The sequence below is a fragment of the Montipora foliosa genome, chromosome 4, assembly GCF_036669935.1.
Source record: "Montipora foliosa isolate CH-2021 chromosome 4, ASM3666993v2, whole genome shotgun sequence".
In the NCBI taxonomy this organism is placed as follows: Eukaryota; Metazoa; Cnidaria; class Anthozoa; order Scleractinia; family Acroporidae; genus Montipora; species Montipora foliosa.
Genome location: NC_090872.1, coordinates 38,421,593 through 38,429,092, shown reverse-complemented (window position 1 = coordinate 38,429,092; position 7,500 = coordinate 38,421,593). Strand labels below are relative to the sequence as shown.

Sequence of the window (7,500 nt, the reverse complement as noted above, 5' to 3'; positions counted from 1 at the left end):
GCTTAACAACCGCTTGGAAAAGGGAGTAATTATGCCTTCCAAATATGAAAAATGAGAATTTATCCCTACAATTTTTGTTAACCCTAAGAAAAATGGGCTAGGATACCGACTCATACTAAATTTAAAAGAGCTAAATGCCTTCATACCTTAATATTATTTTAAAATGGAAACTCTGGAAACAGCAATTAACCTTGTTACCCCAGGCTGTTTTATGGCTTGGTTGAGCATCGGGCTGTTACGCGGGAGGTCGTGAGTTCAACTCCGGCCAGAGCAACACTCAGGGTCTTTAAATAACTAAGGAGAAAGTACTGCCTTTGTAACGATATCTGCGAATGGTTAGACTTTCAAGTCTTCTCGGATAAGGACCATAAGCCGGAGGTCCCGTCTCATAACCCTTGGGTTTACATTTTTTGGGACGTTAAAGAACCCTCACACTATTCGAGAAGAGTAGGGGATGGAGTTCCCGGTGTTGTGGTTTGATCTATAGATATAGGGGTTAGGTGCCTATCGGGACGAACGTTCTGTTTCTCTCTCCTGCCAGTGCATGAATTGAATCAATTAAATTAAGTTAAATTTTAAAAAAACCACCAAAAATACCTCAAGTTTTTGTGGCAAGGCAAATTGTTTCAGTACACCTGTTTGCCAAATGGTCTTACAAATGCCTCTAGGATATTTACCAAACTTATCAAACCTGTCTATTCAATGCAGCTGGGGTACTTGTCATCAGCATATATTGATGATTCTTACCTGCAGGGTGACACTTATGCAGACTGCATACAAAATGTCTGTACCACCGTCGATTTGTTTCTAGGTTTTGTTGTACATGATGAAAAATCAGTATTCATACCGTACCTACACAAGAACTTACTTTCGTGGGTTTCTTGATCAATTCAATCACCATGGAAATCAAAGTGACAGACACCAAAGTACAAAAACTTAAACATTTGTGTCAGTCACATATTAGCCACCCAGAATGCACAATCAGAGCAATTGCAGAACTGATTGGCGTTGTAGTTTCTAGTTTTCCTGCTGTGGAGCATGGACCACTGTATTTCAGATCTTTAGAACTCCATGCACTGACAAGTGTCAAGCACTTCATACACATAAAGGGGACTACGCAGCCAATACTGTCCTTGGCAATGACTGTGTTGCAGACCTTCAATGGTGGGTTGCGCATATCCATTCAGCCAGCTGCCCTATCTCTCATGGCAATCCAGGAATTGTTCTCCAATCAGATGCTTTCCTTCAAGACTGGGGAGGTGTCAGGGCGGATGTCTCCACAGGTGGCAGATGGAATTCGGATGAATGTAGTCAGCATATCAATTACTTAGAATTGCTGGCAGCTTTTTATGCTTCTAAATCACTCTGTAGAGACTGCAAAGGAGCCCACATCCAACTGCAGTTGGATAATACTACAGCTGTGTCTTATGTAAATAACATGGGAGGCACTAAGTCACAACAGTGTAATGACATTGCCAAGAAAATGTGGTTGTGGTGTATCGAGAGAAAAATTTGGCTGAGTTCAACGCATTCAGTGCCTGGAATAAGAATGTCACAGCTGATAAAAAGTCTTTAGAATTCAATGACCAAACAGAGTGTTCATCAGTTTTTAAATACCTTACACATATTCTGGGAAACCCTAGAATTGATCTTTTTGCCTCCAGGCTGAAGACACAGTGTAATTTGTATGTTTCTTGGTGCCCAGATCAAGGATCACTGTATGTAGATGCTTTCCACCTTTTAGCTTAATCAATAGCTGCCTTCAGAAGGTTCAAGAAGACGAACCGGATAGGATCTTAGTTGTCACAAACTGGACCTCTCAGCCTTGGTGTCCCCTGCTCATGAGGATGCTGATGAGGAACCCTCTCTTAGTACCTCAGCAGGATAATCTACTGACACTGCCAGGGACACTGACACTGCATCCACTGCGGAAAAAATAGAGGCATATAGCATGTCTATTATCAGGAACTCCCTCCAAAACAAAGGATTTTTTCAATCTGTAGCCGATGTCATCATGTCATCCTGGGCCCGGTTGTTCAAAAGCCGATTAACGCTAACCCCAGATTAAGAATTAACCAAGGAGTTTATTTCTCTACTCCCAAGTGTTGTTCAACGCTGATATTTGGCAAAGTTTTACATTAGAAGAAGTCAATCTTCAAAAACAAAAATAAGCAAAAGAAACTTTCACCAAAAATTTAAAACTTGAAGCAAAAGTTTACGCTAATCCTGGATTAAGTTAATCGGCCTTCGAACAACGGGGCCCTGGAGACCAAAGTTCCAAGCACAGTACAACACACATATCAGGCGCTGGGGTTTCATCTGTGGTCAGAAGAAGGCTGATCCATTTTCACCACCTATAGAACTTGGGGTAGAGTTTCTTACGGATTTGAATGGAACTGGTTTAGGCTACAGTGCCCCAAACACTACCAGGTGTGCCTTGCCTGCGCTGATATCTCAGACAGCTACGGTTTCCTTTGGGGAAAACCCCTATGTTAAGAGATTCATGAAGGGTGTATTTCAAACACGCCCTTCAGTTCCACGGTACAGTCAAGTCTGGGATGTCACCTTAGTTCTTAATTATCTTCGTTCTATGCCGCCAGTGCAAGACACATCTTTAGAGGACCTTACCCATAAGTTTGTCATACTTATTGCGTTGGTCACTGCACAACGGGGGAAGACCACTAACCCAATTGGATATTAATTACATGATCAACGAATCTTTCGGGTATACTTTTGTTTTGGATAGACACGTAAAGCAAAGCAAACCAGACATTAAGAATCAAAATTCATTGAATACAGCAAACTACGAGTTAGCTCAGTGTGTACAGAGTTCCTGCATGGAGCCAAGGATCTTCGGGGTAATATAGCAAAACGTCTAATAACTCATACAAAGCCCCACAGGGCAGCCAGCAGAGACACTATTAGTCGCTGGATTAAGACAATTATGAGAAAATATGTTTGGATCTTTGGACACATTTAGAATGTTTGTGCTCACCGAGATTGTGTCCATCACATATAACATGATGTAACTAATTGACATTAAACTTGTGTTATACTCACAGTGTGTCCATCAGATACTTTGAAGGCTCACGTGAGTCTGCAGTGCATGGCCACGAGGCAGAATCAAAAATTAAACGAAACTTACCTGGAAGTTGAAGTTTGATTGGGATTCTGTCACCAGGAACAAGGCGCTACGTGCCCATGCCTTGAGGATAAACCCACCCTCATGCTCGTGTTCATTTTCCTGATGGACACACTGATATGCTTTCAAGACTGAGCAGTTTTGGCTGTAAGTGCTATCTCTCGTAATTCCTTGTTCCTGGTGACTCGGCAGAACCCCAATCAAATTTCAACTTCCAGGTAAGTTTTGTTTAATTTTGGATTATAATGAAGCTTTCACATTTAATGATATGGAAATAAATACCTGGAAGAAAACGTTTTGTGCCGTTTTGAATTGGGTACAACATTTAGTTAGAATAATTGGTCTATTGTTTATTTTCCCGCAAAACGTGGCTTAAAAATAGAACGCAAAAAGCAAGGTGACACAAGCTAAGACCAACCCGCCTGGTATGTTAGCTACGCCATGCTGGTGATGCCAAGAAAGACCGAAATAGCTACCTATGGCTGCCAAAATCCTTCTTTCGATATATTAAAATCCAGCCCTGAACGAAAGGCATCATCTCGAGGTTCCGGGGAATAAACTCATACAAATCCTTGTATTTATTCCCCAGAGCCTCGAGATGATGCCTTTTGTTTAGGACTGAATTTTAATATATCGAAAGTTGGCCACACTGGGTTGGTGTTAAAGTGTGTCACCTTGTTTTTTACGTTTTGTTTTTCATTTAAAAATAGACACTTTCCTGAAGCTGATAGGGACTAGGCCAATTTCGATAAATCTTCTATCAAATTTCGTTTCGCACGACTGAACACTCTCAGTCCCTACTGTAGGGTAATAATTTACTATATGAGGCGTTTGATTGGCTGGAAATGTCTTGTTTAACGGGTGGATTGTTCTAAGAAAAACACCGTGACAGCAATAAATCGGAGCAGGGAAATGACCTAGCAGTTCAAATTCACACATTTTTTTCCCATTTACTGAGACCATCTATATTTAGCAGGAACAGCTTCTCTCGCAATAATTATATGGTTAATGAAATAAGTGTACGTTTCAAGTGCGGGTTACAGACGAAAGCGACAAAAAGACCGATCTTCTCACTTAACTGAACAAGATTAGCATCTCTAATAGACACCTAAAAAATTCAGGTGGCTTCGACGGGTTTAGAGCCCGTGGCCTCTGTGACACCGGTGCAATGCTCTGACCAACTGAGCTATGAAGCCAAACAGTTGGGAACAGGTCAATTTGTTGGCGGATGCGTGGCGAACTTCGAACCTTCGAACCACCATATTGAACAGAAAACTAGTTTCTTCAGTGTTGTTATTTCGTTGCGTTCCATTTTCCCAGAGTTTTATAGTCCTTTTTAATATTGTGGTTAGCATTAAAATTCATTTTTAGATACGGGAAATGATGGAAACTGAGGAGAGTAGACCTAAGAAGCTGAAGGCCTCTACGCATGGCCACCCCATGATTTGTACAATTGTTTACTTAAGATTTACCAGAAGACTGCAGTGCAGTAAATGCAAATCAGTGAAAACAAAGCAGTGAAGACTTCTTCAAAGGAAAGTTAAGAACAAGAAAGGTTTAGACACGATTAAAAACTATGCCAACGAAGAAAATGAAGAAAATCAAGTAACCGCTTTTTGAAACCAAGAAGGGATCCGAAGAAGAATTCGAGAAAATCGCATAGTTATGGAGCCAGGTGAAGAAGACTAAAATGCTTGTCACTTTGTTGTGTTGAATCTGAAATGTCGGGCTTTGTAAGGCTAGAAATTTTAGAGGGTGAGCCGAAAAGAGAAGGCAATTGATTGTGGTTAAAGAAAAAAAGCAGCAGTATTTTCATTGACAAGTCTCAGTTTTGTACACAAGTTGCTTTAATTTCTGTTGGCAATGGTCATTATGAAATAATTAAGCAATAGAGGACGTTTTCCGTGCTTCCATAGCCTCATCTCAACACTAGGGGGAGTTGGGAGAATTCGATACAGTTATGTAAACCCGAGACGCAGTCGAGGGTTTGCATAACTGTTGAGAATTCTCCCAAATCCCCCTTGTGTTTATATGAGGCTATGGAAACACGGAAAACGTCCTCTATACATTTTGTCATGGTATAGTGATAAATGTCGAGTAAAGATTCCGTAGAATCCCAAGTTGCAGACGAGAAAACGGTTAGCGAGGAATATCGCCGGTGCTGACAAAGTGTGGGGAAATCCCACACAAAAATGGAAATAAGCGACATGCGCACGCCTTCTTTGACCCGCAAACATGAAGTGAAGACAGGAGCCTGGCTTATAGGCTCTGGTGAACTTCACGGTCTTAGTTATGCTGTGGCAAAAACTTGAGTAGAAAATGATGATAAAAAGGAAATGCTCTTGAAAGAATGCTGTGAATAAATCCACTATAGAGCCAACGAAAACATTATTATGAGTACTTTCTGAGCTTGCATTTATTTAGTATACAGTTTTCACTTCACTCCATTTTGACAAAATTAGAATATATAGAGACCATAGTAGCCGGCAGGTAGCATGTCTATTCTAGGTGAGCTACTTACAATTAAATGAAATATTACTAACTCTTTCTACGAAACACGGAACACCTAAACATTAACTACAGAATCAAAAGACTCGTCTGATAGACGAGAGGGGAAAAAGGTACCAATACTGCCACAGGTTTATTTCGAGCCTCTTCTCAACATAATAGTTTCTTTGTCACTACGAGCCGCTCGTACCTTCTGCTATGAAAGAGAATTACAGCAAAATCTCTTTGCAAAATTCTTACACCACATCGGTGTCCCTGTGTTACTGGACCAGGGATAACATTGCCCTTTCCTCACTTCAGTCAATGTAAAACAAGGGTACAATTCAAGGCTTCAATTCCTTTGTGTTGGCTTTCTCTGTCTCTAAAAATATTGTTGAAGCGTTCCGTATGACTGTAGAATGATGTTTTAATGTCCAACCTTTCTTCAGAAACAATTTCCAAAATTTGTTGATGGTATAATTTCTACATGAATATTAATAGCTTAGGTCTTATAAATTTTTAAGTTATAAGGCATCCAAGACGTTTTCGAATTTTACTGTTTTTGGAGTTTCTTTCTTACAAGTGTTTACTCGACGAATATGAAATATTTATTCAGTAGTACCGACCAAAAATCGCAATTTGGTGAACTGGACAGGATATGTTAGTTCTTTATGCCCAATATTTGCAATAAATGCAGTTATACGTTTTTTGCAGCTTGCAACATAACGAAACTGTTGAATAAGATGCGTTATTTTACAAATATCATTAGCGCTTTTCAGAACCATTTAACTTTTGTGTCAGTGACCATTAAACAGAGCCTTAATTTTAAACACAAATGTCAAACTAGGAAATGCTGATTCAAATATGACAAGGAAAATTATCCCGGTAATTTTAGAACGAGGGAAATTTGGCCAACCCGTGGCTAGATTTAGCTGTACAGCCCGGCGCAAAGTTGACCGGACACAACTGGCTGGCTAACATGCAGGTACTGGTCTTTTAGTCAGTTTCGTAGAGTGATCACCGAGGAACCATCCGTGCGTTTATCAACCTTTCTGTCTCGCTAAAAAGCGTAATTTATAAGCCACGCAGAATCGCTATTTGTAATAGGTACTTTTTTGTCGGTTTTCTTGTCAAAATAATACCCGGGTTAGTTGATGTGCCGGCTTCGCTGAATGTCATAAAACCAAGCTGTAATTTTTCAGATTAGGGCCAGACATTCGGGAAAACGTCATTTCCGAGAAGGGCGATATAGAAAGTTGTATTGTTTAATTTCGAATTGCTCATATTCAGCCTTTATTTGACATTTAAATTTGTCTTTATTGTATTTTTTCTTTTTCATTTACTTTGGTTTTAAGTGTTATGTAAAAGAGTTATTAGGCAAACTTCGAGGTGGTCCATATTACGCAAAAATAGCAATTAGTTCTCTATCTGTCCATAACAGCCAAGGGGCATCGAAAATTGCACGTCAATCAGTGAATGAAATAGAAACCTATTTTTTACCGCCTGGAAAGCCCAGGAATATAGCAATAGTAAAAGTAAGGACAACATTACAGTTCAAGAAGTAGAATTGCCTGTTTTGCTTGAATAACCTCATTTAAAGGCAATACTGCAACGTCTGAAGAAGTCACTTATCTGTACAACAAGCTGTTTTTAAAATGCGACCAGTTTGTTTTGGGGGCCGAGCGAGAAACAGACATTTAATCATCAAAATCCAGCAGGACTTGATAGATTGTTTGCTTAAAACAGGCAAATGGAATGACTTGTTGCTGGCATTTAATCAGCGCAACTTTATTGCAGGATAGGCAGTTGTAAAATGCTATAATTGATCACACTGCTTACGCTTACAAATCTTCAGAACAGCAGTCTTCAAG

The 7,500-nt window shown here is 39.9% G+C and overlaps 1 long non-coding RNA gene across 1 annotated transcript in view; it reads right to left on the bottom strand.

Moving 5' to 3' along the window:
• Positions 1–348: 348 nt before the first annotated feature.
• LOC138000758 (uncharacterized) overlaps positions 349–7,500 on the bottom strand; it is a 30,227-nt gene continuing 23,075 nt past the window's right edge. The window contains exon 6 of the long non-coding RNA XR_011123191.1: positions 349–1,925. This is a non-coding gene — a long non-coding RNA (uncharacterized lncRNA). The remainder of the gene's footprint in view (positions 1,926–7,500) is intronic.